Consider the following 25,105-nt stretch of genomic DNA (forward strand, 5'->3'; position numbering starts at 1 on the left):
AAATAATTGGAAACTACACTGAAGAGTAGAACCAAGCCCTCTCCTCACTATCCCACTTGATGAGAGAACCAATGTTCCCAGCTGAGGTTCAGAGGACCAGACATTTTTCTGTGCACAGTTAGTATATAATTTGAAATTTCAAACCCAAACTGAATGAGAGGATTTGACATGAAAAATAAACTATCCTTTACTCTCAATCCTCACTTTTGATAGCCACTTATACAAGTATATTTCTTTTGGTGGTTATATCCATTATGTTTGTATTCATTCATTTATTTATCAATTTAAACTATAACTACACCCTTCATCATGAAGAATGAGGAATTTTGCTGATCTCTAAAACTTTCTCACTTCCTTATTCCCCCCTGTCACACACTTCAAACTCTAAAAGGTGTGTTTTTATGTATTCAGCTTTTCTATTTGCTAATCTATGCCTTCAAATAAAATACAACCTCCTATTTCTTGACTCACTCATTTTAGGCATTATGTCATACTTTATAACACCCAATTTTATGTCACTTATCTTTTCTAATGACTAAAAAGAATTATTTCCTTTGTCTATAGGTAAATTAAAAAAAAAAAAACAGCATTTACAATAATTATTTAAATGTAGCTCCCTGCAGAATCAAGTGGTGTGATTGGACAATGAGTAGAGATGGATCCCCTGTCATTAAGTTTGTGCCCCTGGAAAGAGCACATAGCTAACAAACAGGGAAGGAGGGAGAGCACATTGCTTTTATTTGTTTGCTTATTTTATGATGCTATACTTTCTCCTTATCATTAAGGAGACTTAACTTTTTAATCACATGTTTTATTACAGGAAATTCTTTCTCTAGGACATATTTTCTCATCTAGGACATATTTTCCTGGAGCTGTCTTATTCCCAGTTCTAATTTGTACTTTAGACCCAGTACAAAACCATCATCCTGGAATTATTTTTCTTTTTTAAAGTCTTCTGCTATTTATTTTAATATCTTATTATACTTTGTTCTAAAAAAATAATAATACAGCAAACCATCTTCAGTCCTCTGCGGAGAGCAAATTAGCATTTTCCGCTCTTGTATTGACTTGTAGAAGACATTTCATTTTCAAGAAAATCCCAGGGGACAAAAATCTTACAAGTAGTGTTTGAGTAGATTTCTTTTCATGTAGAAATTGCAGTAAAAATTGGTGGTCTCAAATAACAGGCATTATTGAGTAGATGCAACTTTAGTATTTGGAAAGGATTAATAACTTACAAAGACTAACATTTTACTTATTACTAGTGCTTGTAATAACAAGATTTTTAGTTCATTGAACAAATATTTATCCAGAAATCAGTATGTTCTTAGCATTGTTTCATGCTCAGGGGATACAGCAGTTCCTCATGAAGTTTATTCTATATGATGAAGCAGAGGCAAAAAATAAGAAACATAAAAATTAAATATAGAATGAAAAGTCAATTGTTGATGATGCTAGAAAGGTGTGATAAGAGAGTGCTAGGGGATGGAGGATGGGACAGAATTTGAGCAGGGCACACCTGGGGGGGGGTCTCTCTGAAAAAGTGACATTTTTTTTTTACCTTTTATAGTTTCTTTTCTTCAGTTTATTTTTTATTTACTTATTTATTTTTGACAGAGCCTGCCACAGGTTTATTTGTACAAAGAGCAAAGGAGGACACCAGCCCCATGCAGATAGAAGCCCAGGGGTCACAGCAGTCCTGTCCTCACACTGGCAGACACAAGCCTCTACACTGGAGCTTTTGTGGGGGCCTGGGCACCTTTGGGAGCCTGAGCTGCAGCAGGAGCTGGACCTGGAGCTGGAGCTGGAGCCAGAGCCGCAGCCTGGGCCTTGGTTTGAGCCTTGGCCTTGGACTTTGGCCGGCAGAGCCTGAGACCCTTGGCAATGCGGGCACGAGCACGTTTCCCAAGCTTGGGGTGAGCGATGTAGGCAAGTCGATTGAGCTTGCGGCTGCCGCCCTTTAGGATCTTGGGCTTGACCTCCTTGGGCTTGACAAGGGCCTTGATAGCCTCAGCACGTGCACTAATGACCTTGGCCTTGTTGGCCTGCATCTTCTTCAGGCCCTTCTTGTTGTGCTTCTTGGCAAAGCGCATGTTCCTCAAGAACTTGGGGTCTACCCCTTAGGAGATTCGTATCTTTGTGACTGGGGTTTCTTGATGCCATTTCTGTGCCATTTTCATGACTGGTTGTGCGTGGTGTGGTTCTTGGACTTGGCCATGTCTGCACCGAAGACCGCGGCTCCCGAAGCACCTCGGACCAGAAGAGAAAGAGAGCTCTTCAGTTTATTTTTTAAAATTGTTTCATTTCAAAATAATCACAAAGTTACAGAAAAGTTGGGAGATATAATACAAAACTTTTTTTTCTGAACCATTTGAAAGTAAGTTGCTGGCTTGTTCCATCATTTCTGAATATTGTAGTATATATTTCCTAAAGACAGGGAAATTCTTCTACATAAACATAATACACAATAGATTAAGTATTTTGTTTCATGGTCTCACTTTTTCCCTTTTTCAAGTTCCTCTGTCATTTTGTTGGATAAACAGTAAGCAAGTCTTTCAAGGAGGATTGTCTATGAGTAGTAAAATTTTCTAAGTCTTGCATAGCTAAAAATGTCCTTAGTTTTCCTGAACTCTTGATTGGTAGTTTGGCTGGGCATTTAATTTTAGGTTCCAAATCATATTTTTCTCTGATCTCAGTCTTCAAGCATACAATGTTTCTGATGAGAAGTTCGATTCCCATTTATCAGAAGCAATAAGTAGAGGCTTTTGAGATCCTCTCTTTACCCTTTGCAAATCTCTGTCTAGATGAGGTCTTTCTTCTTCATTCTTTGCTCTTCACTCTATGTGCCCTTTGAAGCTGAGAACATATGTGTTTATGTCTAAAAAATTAATTATCTTATTATTTTTCTGGTAAATTCTTTAGGATGTTTTGTTCTCTTCCTGAAACTTTTCCAAAGATCATAATTCCCCTGGATGGATCCTGTAAGACTTCAAAATTTTCTCCTATATGTTCCTATTTTTCTTCTAGCCTGGTATCTAGATTTCCTCAGGTTTTCCAGAAGTTCTTTTTAATTTTTCTCAATTTCAGACATTGTATGTAAACTTTCTAGTAAGCCCTTCTTGTTCTTTAGTATCTACGAAGACATATAAAATTATGTTCTGTGTTCAGAATTACCTGTTTCTTTCAGGGTTGGTTCATTGGTTCATACTGTGTGTGTGTGTGTGTGTGTGATTGTTTTTCCTCTAATATGATATTTGTCATTTAAAATCATGAACTGAAAGCTAGCTCACTTGGGACATTCTCTGGCTGGGGTTCCTTCTGCCAGCATATAATCCTGTTCCTCACCAGGCCTCTCTTCACTGAGAGGTGTGGACTGTGAGCTCTGAGCCCACAGATACCTTTCTTTTAAACAGCATGAGTAGAGAGCAGAGAGCTTATTCTGGGAATCCCAAACCAATTTTTTTTGACAAGTAGCACTAGAGGAGGGGTAACTGGCACAGCTGTTCAAACAACAAGCACCGCCCCTGATCTCTAACCCCTACCCACTCCCGAAACCGGACCTTTTATCTCCAGGTCGGGAGCATTTCCGAGGCATTGCCATCAGGGAGCATGGTTTCTCTCTCCATGGCAGCCTCTGTGCATGTGTGTGCACACCTGGGCTGGGCTCCTACTCCTGTATTTCTGAATATATCACATTATCTTCCATCTTTTCAGAAAGTCATCAAGATTAATGGCTTGCATTTGAGAACTGCTATAAATTTATTACCCTTAGTACTTTTAGATTTTATTTCAATTGGATTTGTGGAAGGAAAAGAGATATATGTATGTCCAACCTGTCACCTTGAACCAGAAGCCCTACTTTCTTAATGTGCAAGCCCTCTCCCTCAGCCTGCTCTCTGCCACTTCATTAACATTTATGTGTCCCATCAGTGCTGACTCCTTTCCTTTTACCTTCCCCTGGATGTTGATGTTCCATCCTTGTCTACCTCCTCTGTTTCTACTTCAACTTCCACTTTAAGCAGTGAATCCATTATACATGACTAGCTCTCATCTCTCTTCTGGGCTCCAGTTTTGTATTCTCTACTCACTATTGTCATTCAGACCATATTTAATTTTTCCATCCAATGTCAAGAAATAGCATATACTTTTTTATTATTAATAAATTATTTTTATTATGTTTACTATTTTAAATAATTTTTAATTTTATAATTATTAATTTTATAATTTTAATTAAACTGTTCATAATTTTTATTATTAACTAATCAATTAATTAATGCTTCAGTGATCCAGACTGGCTTTAAGGTAATCTTTCTACTATACCATACTATTACCTAATTATTTTTCACAAATAACTGGGAATAATTAATGAATATTGATGAATAATTAATGAATGAACGACTTGCTCACCTTAGTGTGAGCTCAACCCTGGGCCTCCTCCTTACCAAAATTTTTATATAACTTATTTGTTAATAACACAATGTATTCAAATTTCATTTATCTCTCCCCACAAAAAAATGGGCGCCAAAAAACTTGAAAGGAACAAAAAACCACACCAGTTTCCAGTTTCCAATGACAACATAGCAGTATACTTCTATTTCTAATTTCAGTTACTATAATCAAACATCTGTTATATCAAGTTTTTGAAGCTAAAACACTCAAGGCAGAAGTTTTCACTTACCTAATTGGCTACCAATGTAAGTGCAGATTCGATCCATCTGTCCCTAAGTGGATATGTGTATCTCTGCCAGGCTGCCCTTTGTTTTCTCTTTAAATTACCCTTTTAAAGACTGATTTCCCATGGAAGAAAAGCTAATAACAGTCACTTTTCTAGTCTGAGCATTTCAACTCTAACTTTTGATGCTGGACATAGAATCTATCCAATTCTGCCAGAATGAGGAAAAGTTTCAAATTAGCTAAGGTTTCCTACCACTATGGATTCTTTAGATGTTTAAAAGCAAAAGAAAATAAAACAAGATTCTTTGTCCACACGGTACAACTATCCAGCACCTAATAAAGTGGTGCAGCATAGACAATGATCTCTTTCGTTCCGGTTTTAATCATTAACTGGTCCAGCCAATCTGCCCTCACATTCAAGGATTCCAAGAACGGTTACTCACATAATCTTACAAAGAAACCATAAAACTTTTTTTAATTTAAGAAATTGTAGGCAAATTTGGGATCATAGGTCAAACTTTCTCTGGATATTCCAAATAAAAACACTTCATATGAATAATAATAGTAATAACAGTAATAAAAGCTAACATGTTTTAAGTATTAGGCCATACTCTAAACTCATTACATAGAATATTTCATTTAATTTCACAGTAACTTTTTGGGTAGGTATTATTATTAGCGCATAAAGAACTGAGGCTTAGAAAAGTTAAATGTCTTGGCCAAGTCATTTCTCCAGTTCATAAGTGGTAGAGCTGGGACTTGAACCCAGGCAATCTGATACCAAAGCACATTATTTTTAACTACTAGGAAATGTTATCAAATGGATTTCACCTTGTACGTCAGCTTTGATGATAATGACAGTATGGCACAGGATGTTGAAAAAAGTCAATCACCAGACTCAGTATGACAGAATACTAACACTGACCAATGATGTCAACCATGAGCACATTAGAGTTGGGGATCATATTTACTCTATATACTTGCCCTCTTAAGGAAAGTGAAAGAAAAGGGGGGGTGGAGACAAACAGACAGATTATTTACCTGTGTATCTATAAACAACTCTCAGAAAAAGCATAGTTTAGGTTAGAGAAATTCACAGAATGTACCAAATGCTGTCAGCAATTTGTCTTTCTTCATTCATGTTAGGTTTATAACACAAAACTACTAGTGATTCAAATATTTGTTCCACTTTATTTTCCTTCCCCCACACACTGGTGGAGTATTTTTTTTTTTTAAGTGAAGAAAGTAGTATGAAGAAGAAAAGAGGAAAGGCAAGATGCTTCGAAAACCATCACTTGGGTGATTGAGTCAACTGTGTTCAATTTCAAGGAAATTTCAGAAAAAATAGAGAAGACCTTAGTTTTCTTTTCAGAGGGCTCAGATAGTGAGAACTTGCACAGGTAATTAAGGTGGGATCATATTTCTGTGATAGTCACCCATCTTCCATTTTTCTCCTGGTATTTCTCACTTTTCTTTCCCCTAATTTGAGCAGACAGTCTTCCCTGTGTTCCTTGACTTAGGGTTTGATTTAAGGCAAGTTTTTCCTAGTTTCTGCTAAAAAGAGATTTAAAACTGAAGGTAATCTAATTTCTATCCAGACTAGAAAAAATGTTTTCTAGGAGGGGAGATGGAGAAAGAGGGAAGAAAGGTCTAATGAGAGCAAAAATCTCCCTGGATCCCAGAGACTGGGTTTTGTGCCCTGCTTCCCAGAGAAGAGCCCAAGGAAGGCACAAAGACCTGGGATATTTTTATGAAATACCAAAACAAAAGCTACCTGGTTCCCAGGAAAAGCCTCCAGGAACCACGGAAGCACAAACTATCTATCCTTCATCTAAGAGTTATTTATGTATACACCCATCAATAATCTCTCTCTCTCTCTCTCTCCCCACCCCCAATCTCTCTTGGTAGACAAGTACCCAGGAAAAGAAAGGCTCTATGACACCTCCAGTTTAAGAGACCATGAACAGCCTCACAGAGACGCCATTGTTGATAACTTAGGACCATTTAGGAGAGTGCATATCTCATTTGCTATCTCCATGGACATATGACAGAGAGACCACATGGATCCCCTCCCCCAATGTCTTGGCACTGCATATCCTCTCCAAAATCTTAAATATATTCTTAGATATATACTCTAAAGAAATGTGAAGGATGGGGAAATCCCAAATTAATAGAAATAATTATTCTACCCCACTATAACAGAAAGAGAGCTCAAAATATGTGAAATCATATTCATGATGAATGGAGTGCCAATCATTCAAGAACATTAACATCTAGTGAAAGGTTTCAGTGAAAAATCATCACAGAAGAGCCTTCAGTTTGTTTAATCCTGGCTTTGTGTTCTATGTGTTATATCCTATACCACGTCAAATACTTAAGAGCTAATGCAAACATTTTCTAAACCTAACCTAACATGAGAGAAAGTTTATTTCCTGAGTATAACTGGTTAAGTCCATTTAGAGGAATCCTAACTCAGGTCACAAGTGTCTACTTAAGGAATCAAAGTCATAAATTATTGAATAAGACCCCTGTGACATGTACAAATTAAACATGCTCCGGGTGCCAACATGCTCACACAGAATAACTTAACAAGCTCTGTCTACAGCGCCAAGGCATAGAGAAGAGGGGCTCAACTGTCAAACATATTTTCAACCAACCAGATTCATGCAGATGATTCTAAATAGTCAGGCCAAAACAAACAGCCATCCTTGCCTAGTTGGAAGGGATGGGTTAGAGCCGGTAAAACTGTTAAATTCTATTTGGTTGCCAGAAAAAGACCAGAAAAAAAAGTGAATTTGTTAAGCTTTGAAAGCAGAGACTTTTTTTTTTTTTTAAGTTTTAAACATCTGTTAGGCCCAGTTACAACAGTGATATACATAGAAAGAACTTCTTTTTTTTTAATTGAAGTATGATTGACACACAGTGTCACATTAGTTTCAGGTGTACAACATAGTGACTCAACAGGTCTATACGTTAGGCTGTGCTCCGCACAAGCGTAGCTCCCCTCTGTCACCCTACAACCCTATTAGAGGACCACTGACTATATTCCGCATGCTGTGCCTTTCATCCCCGTGCCTACTCACTCCACAACTGGAAGCCTGTATCTCCCTCTCCCCTTCACCCATTTTGCCTAATGCACTCCCCTGCCCCTGGCAACCATTAGTTTGTTCTCTGTATGTATACATCTGATTCCATTTTTTATTTGTTTGTTTAATTCATTTGATTTGTTTTTTAGATTCTACATATAAGTGAAGTCATTTTCAAATGACTTCATTTTTAAGTCTTAAATATTGGTACTCACCAAATATTATATCATATATATATATATATATATATATGCACATACCTATATATGTAACATACCCCAGGTATTCATTAGAGCAAAAGAAATGTCAATAGTTTTGAAAAAATAAAAAACAGGTGATACAGACTATCCTTGCCAATCCAGTACCTTCTTGCTTCCCTTCCATAAGTACCTGCACTGATCTCACAGTCTCTGTCCTTAGAGCCTGTTTTTAGTCAAGAGACAACATCTTACTCAATAAAACAAATTCTAGTAATTTGTAACTGCCAATTGATTAATATTAAACTTTAAAATCATATTTATTATGTGCTTCTGGTTATAGTCATTAATTTAAATTATTAAATTAAATAAACATGAAAATAGTAAATAAAATCCTACCTTGCAGTGGAAATTTTGTAAACATTTTGTTTATCTCCCAGGTAGATAAAGATCTAATATTTCACATTCTCTTTTGAAATTTCTTTAACCTGTGTGTTGAACTTCTAAGTAGGGCACCCCAGAGTCATTTCTTAAGCTATAGACTCTAATAGGGCAAGTCAGTCAATGAGAGATTGGAGACAAACATGCCTTTTGGTTGTCCTCAAATTAGACAAGCTGTCTCCCCACTAGTGATGCAGGTGTGACTATATATGGAAAAAGAGGTTCACTGTAAAATAAGATGATGGTGCTAAATTCAGAAAAGTTCTCATCTTTAGAGTAAACTAATACAATCATGATAACATAAGAATTAAAGGCAAAATGACAATGAAGGAAAGTAATTTTAATATCTACTTTGTTCTACAATATTTCTACCTCTACAATACTGTAAGAAAGGCTTTATTATCATTCCTATGGCTCAGTCTACATCATGACTTCTGTGGGCCATAGGGACTTTTTCCTTTGTGGTCCTCTTCCTCTGTAAGAAAATATTTAAAATATATATATTATGACTGCATTGGAATAAAGACAAATATAATCCAGGTTGGATTCCATTATTAACATTCATCATTATATTCATTTTCTTTCTTATTTTAAAGGAAATTAAAATATTTTTTAGGTCCCTGAAAGTATTGTGGGCATCAGGCACTGTGCCTCCTGGCTAACATATAAGTCAGTCCCACCTATGGCAGATAGTGCTAGTTAAACCCCAATAGCTATTCACCCTTTCTTCTAGAATAATGAAACCCCAGTTTTTAACCAGGAACCACAGACATCCAAAATAAAGACTACAGTTCCCAGGCTCCCTTGCAGGTATATGTGGCCAGTGGAATGTGAGTAGAAGCAATGGGAATAACTTTCAGGTTGTGTTCCCTCTCCCTACAGTTGGGATTCAGCAGTGGTAGGAATGAGTCATTCAGATCATGTAAGTGGGGACAATAGTCTAGAGATATTAAAACCATAAGATAGTAAGAACCTGGATCTCTAACATCTCATGGAGCCCTCGTGACTTCCCAGAGCAATGTCACAATACCAGCCCAGGCTTTGTATGCATGAGAAATAAATTCCTATTTAGTGTAAGTCCCTCTTATTTTGGATCTTGGTTACATGCAGCCAATCCTCTATCCCAAATAACAGAATCGCCTTTCATGGTAAGACAACTGAGGCACAGATACCATTTTCTCAATATGATTTACTAGAAACTAAAATGAGACAAAAGTGAACCCTGATCTATCCATATTTAAAACCCTATGCTCTGTTCAGTGCCTTCCCACATTGTCTTCTCTCTTCAGAGAAACAAAAACATGAAGAACAAAGCAATTATGAGAGAAAGAAGAGCATAAGCTTTATGAAGCAATAAATGTCATCAAAAGAGAATCCAAACAAAAAACAAATGGAAAGAAAAAATGAAACAGATTCAATGTGGATTTTTGCCAGCACCACATGACTTGACATTTTGAATTACAACCACTTACAGGAAGTATTAGAAACTTTCCAAGAAAGGGATAGTTCACATAAATGATGGATCTAGTACATTTTGCTTATTTGTTAGGTTTGACTGTAAGTTTATATACTATTTTTTGGCTCTGATAATTTCTGATTTTTACGGACACAAAGCATTATACCAAGGTGAGAGCCCACAAAACATATCTGGTAAAAGCATATTAGAAATATTTCCAAATACAGATCTAGTCGTTTCCTTCTAACCCTCAGCATATAGGTTCATTCATTCTGAGCAGTTTCCTGCCTTACCAATATATCCCTCAAGGTGAATAAGGACCTCTTTTTATTTTTACTTCTGTTCTTTAAATATGCTAAACAGTCTAGTTACTAATTGAATTGTACTTTTTAAACATTAAAATATTTTGTATAGATGCTTGAATTTCAGATTATTTCCTTTACATTAGCCATATTTCATAAAAGCCATATCTTATTTAAAAGGGAGTCTTTCAGGGCGCCTGGGTGGCTCAGTTGGTTAAGCGACTGCCTTCGGCTCAGGTCATGATCCTGGAGTCCCAGGATCGAGTCCCGCATCGGGCTCCCTGCTCGGCAGGGAGTCTGCTTCTGCTTCTCCCTCTGACCCTCCTCCCTCTCATGCTCTCTGTTTCTCATTCTCTCTCTCTCAAATAAATAAAATAAAATCTTTAAAAAAGATAAAATAAAAATAAAAGGGAGTCTTTCAATGAGTCTGGGGTTTTCTTCTACTCCTTGCTCATTAGAGTAAACAAAATGAAAGGGCACAGATGTCACTTGCTCCCCAAGAATCTCTTAATTTTTTAGGAGAATACAGGTCATCTTAGAGTCTTTAAAAAAATTAAGCTTCCCCCTCACAGATACATTCATGGACTATGCAACATCTCACTATCTTTACTATATCCTCCAATAATAAATTTTTAAAACCTCCAACTTTTTTTTTTATCATTTTGGCTATACCAATAGGAATATCACCAGAAGACTTACCTTGCAATTATGTACTTTTATCTCGTAAGGTCAAGGCTGACCCAAAAGACAGAAAGCCACTAAGTGAATTCGTATCATTGCACATCCTGTCACAAAGACTCTGTTAGCCAAAGCCAAAGAATGTGAGACAACCATACCGTTGAAGTAGCCCCCAAAGGGGCATTAATGAAAGACAATTTGTCATGGTGTGGGGAAAAATATTAGAACTTTATATTTTATCTACACAACAGGAAAGTAACTAAGCTTTATGACACAGATCAACACCATTTCCCTCATTCAGTCTGTATGTCAGAGGCCTCTGCCACAGGCAATCAGGAAGGTATCTGGAAAAGAGAGGACCCATTTGAAAACATGTCAGGGGCAACAGCAATATACGGTCTCATGGGCTTGTTTCCAGTGAGTTCTACTGTATTGTAGTTTTTGTGGATCCAGCTAAATGGGCTAACCAATTAATGGGTTTAAAATGAAATTACCCTCACAAAATGTCGAGTGGATTAAAAAGTTTCTGCAAATAATCCACAGATTGAAAAATGCTAGTAATTTAAACACAAAGCAAACCAGTAGAAAAATGGCAAAACTAATGTTTTAGCTCCTAGTACATATTTTTGTCAACCACATGATGTATTTAAAAAGTCATCTAGTCATGTATAAAAAGATCTCAGTCTGAAAACTTCAAAATTATCAAGAAATACTGGCATGTGTTATGAGTGCTGTGAATTGTGTAAGACTGATGAATCACAGACCTGTACCCCTGAAACAAATAATACATTATATGTTAATAATAATTTTTTAAAAGAATACTGTTTGAAATATGGATTTGCCTTCACTATTTTTAACAATGAACACCCACAACTTTTATCAGTGAGGGCATATTGTACCATAAGATATGAACTCATGATTATAAGTAGCAAGACAGTTTTAATATAAGCATGTAAAATATAGCATAGTCATTTTTTTTCAGTGGTGTTTAAAACCATGCTACACTCAAGCTAACAATTTATAACATTTTACCAAATTGAATGATAAATATTTGGGAGTCACTTCTGTCGTTCCTTAGTTAATAGTGAAAAACACATCCCATTGGAGAAACACTTTCTCTTCCTAGGAAAAATATCTGCTATAATTTATAGAAATCAGTATACTGACAAACTACAAAACATTCCTTTATCAACAAATAGATTTGGAAGGTACATAGAAAAAATTGCTGACGATTTGGCAAAACAAGTATTAGATCAAATTATCAAGTATGTGAGGTTTGCTCTAAGTTGGATGAACATAGTGATGTTCCTGCATGTCTCCGTTTACGGCATCTGTCAGATTTCATTTAGGTGAAATACACAAAGAACTACTTTTTTCATCAGTTATCAAAGGAGAGATGAGACAAAGAAGGTAGGTTCTCAGTAGTATAAAAATTCTTGACTAAAATAATGCTTTACAGAACTGTGTATTATAACCATTGCTACAACCACTGCCTTGACAAGAATATAAGAAAAGGATTCAAAGTTAAGCATACAGAGATAGCTCTATACAAGACACTGCTTCCTGCATCATTCAGAGGCCAAGCAGGTAGGAAAGAAGTCAAAGCCAGAGATGCCCTTCAGGCTACAGGATGTCAATAGTATGACAAGTTTTATAGAATTAAGACTTTTAAAAATAGTAGAATCTTTAGAATATCCTGAATCAGGTAGAAAAAGACCAGGAAAATCTTTTGTACCTCAAAATTGTGCTGGTTAGCTCATGGCAAAGTTCTTAAAAAGAACTGTTGAGCTTAAAGGTAGAATACATTTCTTTTAAATGTGCAAAAGTTGCCCAGCTTTGTAGTGCAATTATAATGACTGCTCATTGTATCCTCCCAAGAAGATTTTTTTAAAAAATATAAACACATATAATTCCTCTGTTGGATTTAAAGTCGGATGTTTCAACAATAAGTATGAACGGCTACTTTTCCAAAGCAAATCTTGCAATGGAGACAGCATTTTGAAAAAGAAATTTGAAACTGTTTCTACTCTTAAAGGATTTTGTTACTAAAAAAAACATAAATGTGTCTATTTAAAAAATTTCCCTAGATCTTTCCTTTACCCATATGTTTATCAGACTGGAAATGGAATTGTCCAATCTATTTAAAGTTCTTCCAAGCAGAATTTTCAGTAAGTTTCTTTTTTTTTAAGATTAATTTATTTTTATTTTAGAGGACAAGAGAGTCAGCAAGGGGAGGGACAGAGGAAAAAGGAGAGAGAATCCTCAAGCAGACTCCCCGCTGAGCATGACCTGAGCCAAAATCAAAAGTCAGATGCTTAACCGACTGAGCCACTCAGGCGCTCCAGTAAGTTTCTAATTCCTACTAAAAATGTTAAAATAGGGGCCCCTAGGTGGCTCAGTCGGTTTAGCGTCTGCCTTCCGCTCAGGTCATGATCCCCCGGTCCTGGGATCCGGTCCTGGGATCCAACCCTGCGTCAGGCTCCCTGCTCAGCGGGGAGCATGCGTCCCCCGCCCTCACCCTGGCTGCTCCCCTGCTTGTGCTCTCTCTGTGTCAAATAAATAAATAAAATCTTACTTAAAAATGTAAAAATATAACACTTTTTTATTAGTTTGCAAGAACTTAACTAATGTCACAGAATACAGAAATACACCAAATTTCATTGAAAGGTTATATAACTGGAGAATGCTATGTTAAACACAAGTATCTTATTTAGAAAGCACAGCCAAAATGTACTTCCTCCATTTGGTGCCCCGTGTCTTCACCAAGTATCTTTTTCTACTCTTTTTTTTTTTTAAGATTTTATTTATTTATTTGACGGAGAGAGACAGCGAGAGAGGGAACACAAGCAGGGGGAGCGGGAGAGGGAGAAGCAGGCTTCCCACTGAGCAGGGAGCCCGATGCGGGGCTCGATCCCAGGACCCTGGGACCATGACCTGAGCCGAAGGCAGACGCTTAACGACTGAGCCACCCAGGCGCCCCCTTTTTCTACTCTTAACAGCCATTAAATCTACCAGATTTAGCAGGCATTAAAAGCATCAGAAGTGGGCGCCTGGGTGGCTCAGTTGGTTAAGCGACTGCCTTTGGCTCAGGTCATGATCCTGGAGTCCCTGGATCGAGTCCCATATCGGGCTTCCTGCTCAGCAGGGAGTCTGCTTCTCCCTCTGACCCTCCCCCCTCTCATGTGCTCTCTCTCTCTCATTCTCTCTCTCTCTAATAAATAAATAAAAAAATCTTTAAAAAAAAAAAAGCATCAGAAGTAACTTCAGCTGTGGAAGAATCACTGCATTGCAAAGGGTTAAACCAAGATTTTCAAATGTTAATGAGCAAGTTGATAGTAACTACGGGAAACCCAAACCTGTGCAGTCTCTTTAACTGTCAGTGCCTGAATGCTTGTGAAGCTCTGAGGGCTTGCTTTGGTTTATTGGAAATCATTAAAATGGTGCATTCTCCCCAGCTGATATTAATAAGGCCACACCATTCTTGCAGCGCCTTGGTGTAATTCGCGGCTGCCCCCAATTATCTGTGGGCGATCTGCCGGCCTGTGGAGGGGGTTCCACACGGGCAGGCGCTTAATGAACGGACCGGCTTATAAACACAGGCTAATCTCTCCCACATGAGCACCTGAGGAGGATCACAGGTGACAGCTGTTTAAATTTTCAGGGAAATTAATGACCCCTAAAGAGGCAGCGCTTATCAGGCTTGAAGTAGGTTTGATAGAGGAGAGTCACCACTGGGCAAAATGTTTATAATCGTGCGTAAGTGCCTCATTCAATGGCTTCATCTTGGGAACTTTTATTGACACGGTCCCCTCTGTTAATGCTTGTGTTGGCAGAGCGACTTGGTTCAATCTGTTCCCGATATTGGGCTCCTATGGCCGCTAATGAGCATCTCCCTATCCTCAGATCACAAGCCATTTAAAATGATCAGGACTGTAGTTGGCATCCTAACCGCTTAGGGAAAATCCCATCAGACACATACATTGTTTTGGTCCACAAGGCATTTGTGATGCACCCACGCAGCCCCAGAGCCGGCCCCCACAGAGGCAATGGGAACAGGCCACACTGCTGGCGGTCTGGGGTATCGAGCAGGAACAGGTAATTAAGTGCAGATTGGCCAAGGGGCCAGAAGTGACTTTTAAAAAACAGATCTGGGGAGAAACAGCACATGGCAAAACTCACCACCCTCTTCTCCCACTCGTGCCCCCTCCTCTGCTCCGGTGTTTTATGGCTTTTATGTGTCATTACAACAGGACACACTACCTTGTTCTTGGTTGTCTTTACATTCCACATACCCCAGGATCACTTAACAGGAAGTGGTCTCATTTCCAGGGGGGCTTTGCAGAGTCTAGTGTCATGGGAAAGGAGATATGAGAGAGAGACAGACAGATGAGAGACAGACATGCTGGTCTGCAAATAGTATTAGAAAGGGAAGACTCGAGCTAAATGAAAAGTAGAGGCTAGCACTGTAAGGTAACTAAACAGAAGAATATTGTAAACATCTCCTAGGGTATTAATTTCAGGAGACAGAAGAGACTTTTAATAATATTAGAGAAGATGAGATTAAGTTTCTCTTCAAAATCTATAAAAATACTACAGTTTTTATTTTTAATTTTAAAAAATTTTTTAAGATTTTATTGAGAGAGAGAGAGAAAGAGAGCATGAGGTGAGGGGAGAGGGGAGGGACAGAGGGAGAAGCAGACTCCCCACTGAGCAGGGAGCCCAATGCGGGGCTCGATCCCAGGACCCTGAGATCATGCCCTGAGCCCAAGGCAGATGCTTACCTGACTGAGCCACCTCAATGTCCCTATGCTATATTTTTTTAAAAACATTTTCTTACATGGTTAAATAGCCAAATATTCTAGAGATGTCTAAATATGTTCGAGTGCAGGCTCCATGGCAGAGAGCGGAGATTATCCTGCTTGGGTAAGATGCTCATATATCTCTCTAGATGATTTCAGTGGGAGTCTCCTATGTTTGGGTGAGATTTAAACATGCAAGAATTCTGGAATACCAAAGTACTGACAATGCCACTCAGAAGGGGCAACCTGCTCTCTACAGTATATTTCTCTTCCCATGGCTCTCCAAGGAGAATGGCACATTTGCCTGTTTTTTTTTTTTCCATGAAGCAACCACTGAAGCCTGTATAAGCCCCTATTGCAGAACTATTTTAGTCCTTTCGGAGTTTTTGCTAGTTATTATAGCATATACCTAAGGATAAATACTGAAAAATAAATAAATGACTGTTGTACCTTTGGTCCATTGAAAATATACATTTTTTAAGTAGGAATTCACAACTGAAAAAGAAAAAGTATACTGGCAGCAAATAAACACATATATGCAATTTCTTCAGTATTACTATATTTTATTGAGCATTATTTATTTATTATTTTTCTATCTCTAGTGAAAATATGTCCCAGATATATAATTCAACTACTGTAATATCTGCATTCCTAAAATAGGCAACAAACTCCATTTGATAAACATTTCATATAGGAGTGATTATAATTCATCTCTATTTGTTATCATGGAAAGAAAAGTAAGAAAATTAATGTGAGCATAGAAGATAATGTTAGCAGATAATATGACTATTTTGGTGAAATAGTAATGTTTATAAAATGTCCACTGACTACATACCAAATCATAACCTTAAATAATTGAGACTGGGGTTAGCCAGATTTATATAGTTCTTTGCTTGAAATTCTATCTTTTGAAAAAAGTATTTTCTACTAATTGACAAAATAAACCCTAATGTCATGTCAAAATTACAAATTTATTTTATACATTATTCAAAAGCCAGTACATGATTAATAAAAACACACTCAAGCTTCCCACTCTTCCTCCTCTTGTTGCATGGTTAAAAAACAATTAACTTTTTTGCTTTACTGTATTATATAAATGCTACTTTTGAATTTGATTTTCATAGAAGCCTAAATGACCTAAGAGCTTCAGAGATCATTATTCATCATGTTCTTAAACTTGTTCAATGGCCCAAATTGACATTACCCAAGGAAATGTCTTTCTCAATGAAAAACCAAAAGCATAAGAGACTCTTGAGAACCAATGATGAGAACAATCAGAAAAACCTTTAAGAAGATCTTCTTTGTTTAAAATTTATGTTTCAGGATAACATTTGGCTACACAGGCTTGACAAAACCATTCTTTATCTACAGTGTTCATTGATACAAGGGGAGGGTAGAAATGAACTTTTTCAAAAGAACAGAGAACAAGAGAGATCGCTGGTATATCATGACCACGTGTCTAACCATGGTATATGGTATATCTCGTCATGGCCTTCCTGAAAAAAAAAAATGGCTCCAATTCCACATTTTCTGGTAGTAAAACTCTGCCTAGAGCAGCATTCAGCTTCACTCCTCTCCTCTGGGAACAAAAGCAATGACAGAAACATAGTTAACCATTTGTTCCCAGAATTCCCATGACTCTTTAGGTCACAATGTGGACAAAGAAAGATAACATAGAACTCTTAGTGGGGGAGGGGAAGGCAATCTTCCCAGATTCAAACTCGGGCTCTTCCATTTTCAAACAAGTTGCTTCTCTCTGTGCCTGTTTACTCATTTGTAAAACGGGAATAATAAATGTGGTAGACCATTATTTTATCCTCATCACCAACATTCTGATGCTCCTGCCAGGCATCAAGTAAGACTATACATCTCTGCCTCTTGTCATTACACATGGCCAGGTGACTTGCTTTGCCCAAGTGTGTCACTTCGGACAGAAGCATTTAAAAATGGAAACATGATTCTCCATCATCTATCTTCCCTGATGCAATAATTGCAGAAGAATGTGGTAAGATGGGCATCTGACCTGGATAACTAAGTAACTATCATAAGGCCTCCCACCTACTAACCATGAAGCATAAGCAAGAAACAAAACTTGGCTGAGGTCATCTTAAGTCAATGGATTTAGGGGGTTATCTGTTACCACAGCATTGCCTAGCTTATCCCGACAGGATAGAATAATCCTACCTGCCTCATAGTATTTTTGTAAGGACAAACTAAGTATAAATCACTTAGAATAATACCAAGAACATTATAAATGCTTAATTTATTCATTATTCAACAAATATTTACTGAGCTCCTACTAGGTACCAAACCCTATGCCAGATAGAGGCATTTAATGTGAGTAAAAACAAAATGTACCTGTTCATGTGATATTGACCATGTAGTTGGAAAGGCAGTTCTTAATCAAATGATGATACAAATATAAAATTGCAACTCTGCAAACTGGAATCCCTAAAGGGCAGATGGCACCAGAAAGCATATGAGATAATTGGCCAAGACAGGGCAGTCAGCAAAGGCTTCCTTGAGGACGTGCTGATTTACCTTAGATCTGGAAGAGTAATGTTAATTAGGGAAGAAAGAGCCTTCCTTGAAGAAGCTACCTTGTATGCAGAGACCAGTGGTAAAGTGCATGGCCCCTACAAGTGACTAAAATTCTCCAGCTGGAGTGCTTACTAAAAGAAAAAAAAAGTAAAATTAGGATAGAGAGTTAGGTAGGGGCCAGACTTTGTAGGCTAGTGATGATTTTGGTCTTTATCTAAAGAGCAATGGGAAACTATTGAATATTTTAAGGGGGAGAGGATTACATGTTAAAAAGATCATTCAGGCTGAAGAGTAGAGAACAAGTTATAAGGGGGTATGGTGGATGCAGAGGTTAACCAGCTAAGAGGCTATTTATTGTTAGAGCACTTGCTATATGTAATGATACCTTGTAATAGGATGGTTGTAATGATGGTGGTGGAGATGGAGAAAAAATGGTAGACTGGTTGGCCCTTAAAAATAGGCATCCATCCACCTAATCTAGTATAAGATATATATATCATATATAATATATATATGTAAGATATATATATATATATAAAGAGAGAGAGATCTCAAGGTATTAAGTAACCAATAGAATTTCTAGAAGGGTCAAATCACCAAGATGGACTACTCCATAGCTAGAAACAGTACAACGAAGGGAAACAACCAGCCATACAACACTGGCTATTCTAGTGGAAACCTAATGGCATTGAAGATGCCAAGAACCAGACAGTACAACTACTGTCATAGCTTCCCCAGAAGAACCAGTCATCTCCACAACATGTTTGCTAGATGGTCTGAGCTCCTCAAACACAGCTGCCACCTGTCATTGCTCATGTCCATCTTACAAAATTCACATGAATGCATCTATCTCACAGAACCTATGTCTCATGAGAAACCTTAGCTACAAAGAAAAATAAATGTTATCTTTAACTTTTCAGCTTTGAAAGTATAGGAAAGGCATATTTGATGGGGTAGAGTAGATGTTGAGTGAATCAGACTGAAGTGCCAGCCACAAAGAAGTGAAATGAACTGGGATTTTGATGGATTGGGTAAAAGAGATAAAGCTGGAAAAGGTATCAAAAATGCCTAAGTTTTTTGCTTCCCAACTTGGGGGATGATAAATGCTATTTACTGAACTTGGCTTAAAAGTAATGAACATGAGTTTGGTATTGAACACACTGAAATTGAAGTACCTTGGAGACAGTCATGAGATGTCAAATAGACAGTTGGATATGTAAGGGAAGGTCTTGCTGGAAATATAAATTTATGAGTCATCTGGTGATAATTGAAGTCATGCTGTATTAGTTTTCTATTGCTGCATCACAAATTACCACAATTTAGCAGCTTGAAACAACACCCATCTATTATGTCAGTTGTCATGAGTCAGGAGCCCGCTAGGGATAAACTGGGTCCTCAGCTCAGGGTTTCACAAGGCTGCAAAGTGTCAGCCAGGACTGCAATCTAATCTGAGGTTAAGGGTCCTCTTCCAAACTCACTGGCTGTTGGAAGAATTCAGTTCTTTACAATCATACAGCTGGGGCCCTCAGCTCTTAGAGGCCACCCACCATTCCCTACCATGTGACCCTTTCCAGAATATGGCAGTTTGCTTCTATGTGGTCAAAAAAGAGAGCTTCCAATTCTCTCTTCTTTTGAAACTCTCTTGATTTGAATCTCTAGACCCTCTCAAGTTGGTCAGGCCCAACCAGGATAATAACCCTTTTGATTAACAAAAAAGTTGTCTTGGTTAGGGAATCTAAGTTATATCTGCAAAATCCTTTCATCTCTGCCATTCAACATAACTTAATCACAGGAGTGAAATCCTCCTGTCATGTTCACAAGTCCTACCTACACTAAGAGGTGAGGATTATAGAGCATGTGTGTACCAGGGGGTGGGAATCTTGGGGGCCATCTTAGACTTCTGCTTACCACACGTGTCTAAATAAGAAGATACCCTAGACAGAAGACCATATGTCTAAAAAAACAGCCATGAAGATTTCCAATATTTAATGATAGAAGTATCTGAGATTGAGATAGAGAAGTGGAAGCTCTGTTATTTTTATTATCACAATTTTACAGTTCAATATGCTCAACCATAATATACCCAAGAATTTGAAATAATTTATCTATTGCAGATTTTGCAACTTAATAAATAAGTTTGATGTGACCTGACAAGTTTATCAATATTTTAGACTGAGTGCAGTAAAGGTTCTAAATAGAGTAGAAGTTAGAAATGATCTAGTAAAACATATCTTACCAGTGATGATAGAGATAATAGTGACTTTGCCAAAGTCATTCAGCCAGTGAATGGCTGAAACCACAGATCTCCAGACTCTGAAATCTGTATTTGTTTTTTTTTCTTTAACTATTAAGTCTGTTCCATGAGATTAAGGTTGGTTATGATGCTTTATGCAGAAAATTATCATCAACAAAATTAATATAGTTTAAGAGACACAATTCTATTCCTTCTTTTATCCATATCTTAGGATACAGCAAGAAAGCCTTAGCATGCTCTGTTTTCTAGAGACAATCCTCATAAAATCCCCTCACTCATCCTACCAGGTATACTTTCAAGTGGCATGCAAGGGGTCATATAAATATACAATGTTAAACCATTTTGTAGAGTTGTTAACATACTCTAAATTGATGATTTGAAAAGATCGAAGATCTTTTTCCTTACTGCTCCAGGAACTTTTCCTCAATAATTTCTTTTATATACCCATCCAAGGAGCCATAAACATTAGTTATATTTATATAACATAGTTATATTCTTTGATTCTATCACAAGCATATTATCTCCATTTCTGCTGAAAACACAAACTATGTTGCAAATTCCTTCCTATTGAGAGGATATTGTATCTATTGCTGGTCAAAACATTTGAATAATGTTGTAAATTATCTATATTAGTCTTTCCCTACCAGTCCTTTACGTATATGGGCACTCAATAGCTATTGGGTTGTTCATCCATGAAGAATCAGAATGTTTCTTGGCTTGGGAACAGACAATAGTAGATTTGCATCTAGTCTCTATTACATAACAACTGTGTGATTTTTGAGAAATTGCTACTCTGAATCTCTGCTTTATCTTTTAAATACATATAAGAATACCTAACATCCTTTTTTTTTTTTTGATAACTTGATGAGGTAACAGATGCCATGTACCTCATAAAGTGCATCATAGATTCTGTGTGTTGGCCACTTTCCTCCCATTGCTTCTTAGCTCCCTAATGGACAGCTATACCCTTTTGTCATTCTTGTAGCCTTTTTTTGTAAGTGATGGAGCCATGCTGTCTTTGTTTGCATTACATATGTTTTGTTTTCCATATAAATTATTCCATTTTTTTCATTAAATAAGAACCAGCTCTCTTATTGAGTCTGAATTTGTTATCAGCCTTTTTAAAAATTCTGTACATCTGAGAAACATTATACATGCCCATCAATAACTATTGTTCCCTTATTGAGATTCTCACCTGAGAGTGGAATTTGGCATGGGAAAATATACTCCCTAGTAAAGCATATGAGAAGCTCCAAAAAGGGACTGAAAGCAGCATGTGTAATTTGAAAAGTCCTCCTGGATGATTTGAAGATCTACCCCCAAGTATAGGGTTGCTTCCTCTCCTTTCCCTCTTCCTCACTGAGATCCCTAAATACTATTAGTAAATGTTCTGATGCATGTGCTACTGAGAGTAAAATAAACTCCAGAGTACTTTTTCTTCTTTGTGGCAAATCATCACTCACCAACAATCCTTTGTTTCTTTTAAAATTGGCCTAAGCTGCTTTTCTTTTTCTATATTCAATCTTATAATGGCCTGACCTCATTTGCTTTTTGAGCCAGAAAGATTTATTTTCTAATTCTTTAATCAATGTCTTTAGTTTAAGCTTAATGTTCATTTTATGTACTTTGTATTCAATATGTTCATCCTCAGTCAAACTTGTTGTGACAATAACTGTAATGATGACATTCTATTTTTCAGCCCTTTGGTATCACTTACTAATGTAATGCACTTGCTGGCAAACAAAGACATGTTCAGTTGTTCTTCATTAATTCTGATTCTTATTTGCAAACTGAGTTAACACACACTGGCTACAGCATGGCGCTAAGATACAGCAGCCTCAGTGAGCTACCCCTTTACTTTGCCATTCTAAAGAAATGTATGTGAAATATATAATCGGCCTCTGTCGGTTATAACACTTTGGCCACCAACTCAAACTGGTTTTACAAAACGGAATTTAGTGGTCCATGAGAAGCTCAGAAATTTGAAAGAAGAGCCAAAGGGAATCAAGACAACTCTGAAATCTTCAGTGACCAGCATTCTCTGTGCTCCTTGCCCTGTCCCTTTGCTATCCACCCATCTCTCATCTCTGCTTGTCTTTCAGTGGCTTTAGTCTCTCCTACTGGAATCAGTATCTTCTTGCTCTCTGACATCCTACCAGCTGTATGGCCCAGATACAAAGCACCTTCCCATGAAACTCCACACAGAACAATTCCCAGGAGGCTTCTGTTTAGCTCAGCGTGGGTCCCTTACCCTTCTTTGCACTAAATCATTTTACACTGGGGAATACAGCAATCCAATTGTTCACAGGCTCACCATTGTAGAGACAAGGTAGAGTACAACAGGAAAAAAAGATCCCCCAGAATCACTTGATTAGAAGTGGAGAGAATCAATTCCCAGAGGAAGGAGGAACTACATTGGACAGACAACACCGCAGATCTTAAACATCATGGATGTGAAAGTTAACATTAAATTATATGGCGTGAGGCCTTCAGCTTCTCCTGCCAAGAAGAACTAGAGACAAGAATAGTTGGGTAAAAGATACTGTTTTTATTTACATTTTATTTCTTCGTGGAAACAATTTCTACTTTTTTACACTCAAGAAGCAAGTGTAGGTGTTTTCCAAATCAAAACAGAGTTTAATTCAAAGTTACACTAAATTAAGGTGAATTTCCCTCAAAGAAATGACTAGTGGTCAAATATTCTCTCATCAACAAGGTAACCAGAATCTATTCACAAACAGCAGTGTGCTTTGAAGGAAGCCTGTGCTTTATCATGGAGACCAGATCCAACGGAGGCCTGGAGAGTTGCATAAGTAATAGGAGTTCTGAACCAGCAACACTCAGCAAATAACCCACTGCAGATTAAAATTAGTTTCTCCACCAGTGTTATGAGCACAAATATGATATATTTTGAGTATTAGATGACTAGACACAGCTAGGCTTCATTTAATCCTTTTCACTCTCTAACCTTACAAGATGTTGAGAATAACATTAATAATATAACAGCTCTTGTGCTACGAACTAAAGTGGAGCAACCTATTTCTGGCTACTCAAAGTGTAGTCCACAGACTGGCAGAGTTGACATTATCCAGTAGTTGGTTAGAAATGCAGAATCTCAGGCTCCAAAGACAGGATTCCCAAAGATGATTATGCTTGAGAAGCACTGACCTAGAGTAAACCTATGAGCACCAACTCAAAGGGATGCTAGGTTATCACATCAAGCAATCTAGACTAAATGTAAATACTGGGTAATGGCTTTGGCCAGCGTGACAGGGACACAATCAGAAGAATGGCATTTTCTAAGTTAGGCTGCAAGTCTTAAAAGGCAGACAAATCCCCCAAAGAATAACAGTGGTCATGATTACTAAGACAGTCATTTTTATGGGGACACACCTATGAATTGAAACAGGGAACCCTAGTTAGTAACAGTATCTTTGAGTGGGAAGCTCAGTTCCTGGATGTGCCTATGGACACAGTCTTGCATTCTCACATGTGATGCATGTCTGAGTTTCTTGTCTGTATGTCTGTCTGAGGTTTCTGCCACCTTCCTTGTGTGTCTCCCATCCCCATCTCTTCAACATCCTCCATAACTGCCCTCTCATGTCACATTTCTTTTCAACCTCTCCTGACAGGATGAAATAGAGCCAAGGCTGGTTGGCTAAACAATGGGGCTTCAATTTAGACTTTACTACACTCAGGGAAAGAGGATAAGTGTTTTCTAAATCAAAACACAGTCCAATTGACTACAGTTCAAACCAAAGTTATGAGAAATGAAGATAAATCTCCCTTAGGGACTAGTAGACAATCATCTTTAAAATATCATGCTCTCTTATCTGAATTTTTTTTAAAAATCTGGTTTTTTCATCTTTGGAGATCAAGAAGATGAAAAATGATGGAGTCTTTCCATTGTATCCCCTCTCTATAAATACTCTTATTTCAAATTTGTGTCTCTGTTCAAATCTAAACTGGGGTCCAAATACACTAGCATTAAAATATATTGCTATTGGGACGCCTGGGTGGCTCAGTCATTAAGCGTCTGCCTTCAGCTCAGGTCATGATCCCAGGGTCCTGGGATTGAGCCCCGCATCGGGCTCCTTGCTCCGCGGGAAGCCTGCTTCTCCCTCTCCCACTCCCCCTCCCCCTGCTTGTGTTCCTGCTCTCACTATCTCTCTCTCTGTCAAATAAATAAATAAAATCTTAAAAAAAAATAATATATTGCTATTTACAATTTCAAAATAGAGTTTTCATCATTCATTTAAAAAATACATATATATTTACAAAATTTCCTTAGATGCCTTTAGTTAAAAAAAAAAAAAGAAGCCTATGTAGACTGAATGGAAAGAGAAACTGTCCTTAGTTACAAATATTTTACAGCAAACATTAACAAATATTCAGTTATCATAAAGATTCTATCAAAAGGCCAACAGGTTTAGACATCTAGACCTGCCCCACTTGCTAACTAATCCCTGGTTCAAGCAGGTGTTGCTGTTGCTGTAGGCAAAAGACATAATATAAGATACTGGACATTAGTTAGTACATTGGACTCATAGTATTCCATAACATTAGCAGAAGTTTCAGGTAGAAACAAAGAACCATAATTCACCTCCATCAACACCCAAGAAAATGAAATTTGGCCACCACGAGACAAGTTTGGGCTCTTGCCAATCTGTCATATTA

The 25,105-nt window shown here is 37.5% G+C and overlaps 1 pseudogene; it reads right to left on the bottom strand.

Moving 5' to 3' along the window:
• Positions 1 to 1,613: 1,613 nt before the first annotated feature.
• On the bottom strand, positions 1,614 to 2,218 carry LOC110583424 (annotated as a pseudogene).
• Positions 2,219 to 25,105: the final 22,887 nt, after the last annotated feature.

Source organism: Neomonachus schauinslandi, chromosome 8 (assembly GCF_002201575.2).
Source record: "Neomonachus schauinslandi chromosome 8, ASM220157v2, whole genome shotgun sequence".
Lineage (NCBI taxonomy): Eukaryota > Metazoa > Chordata > Mammalia > Carnivora > Phocidae > Neomonachus > Neomonachus schauinslandi.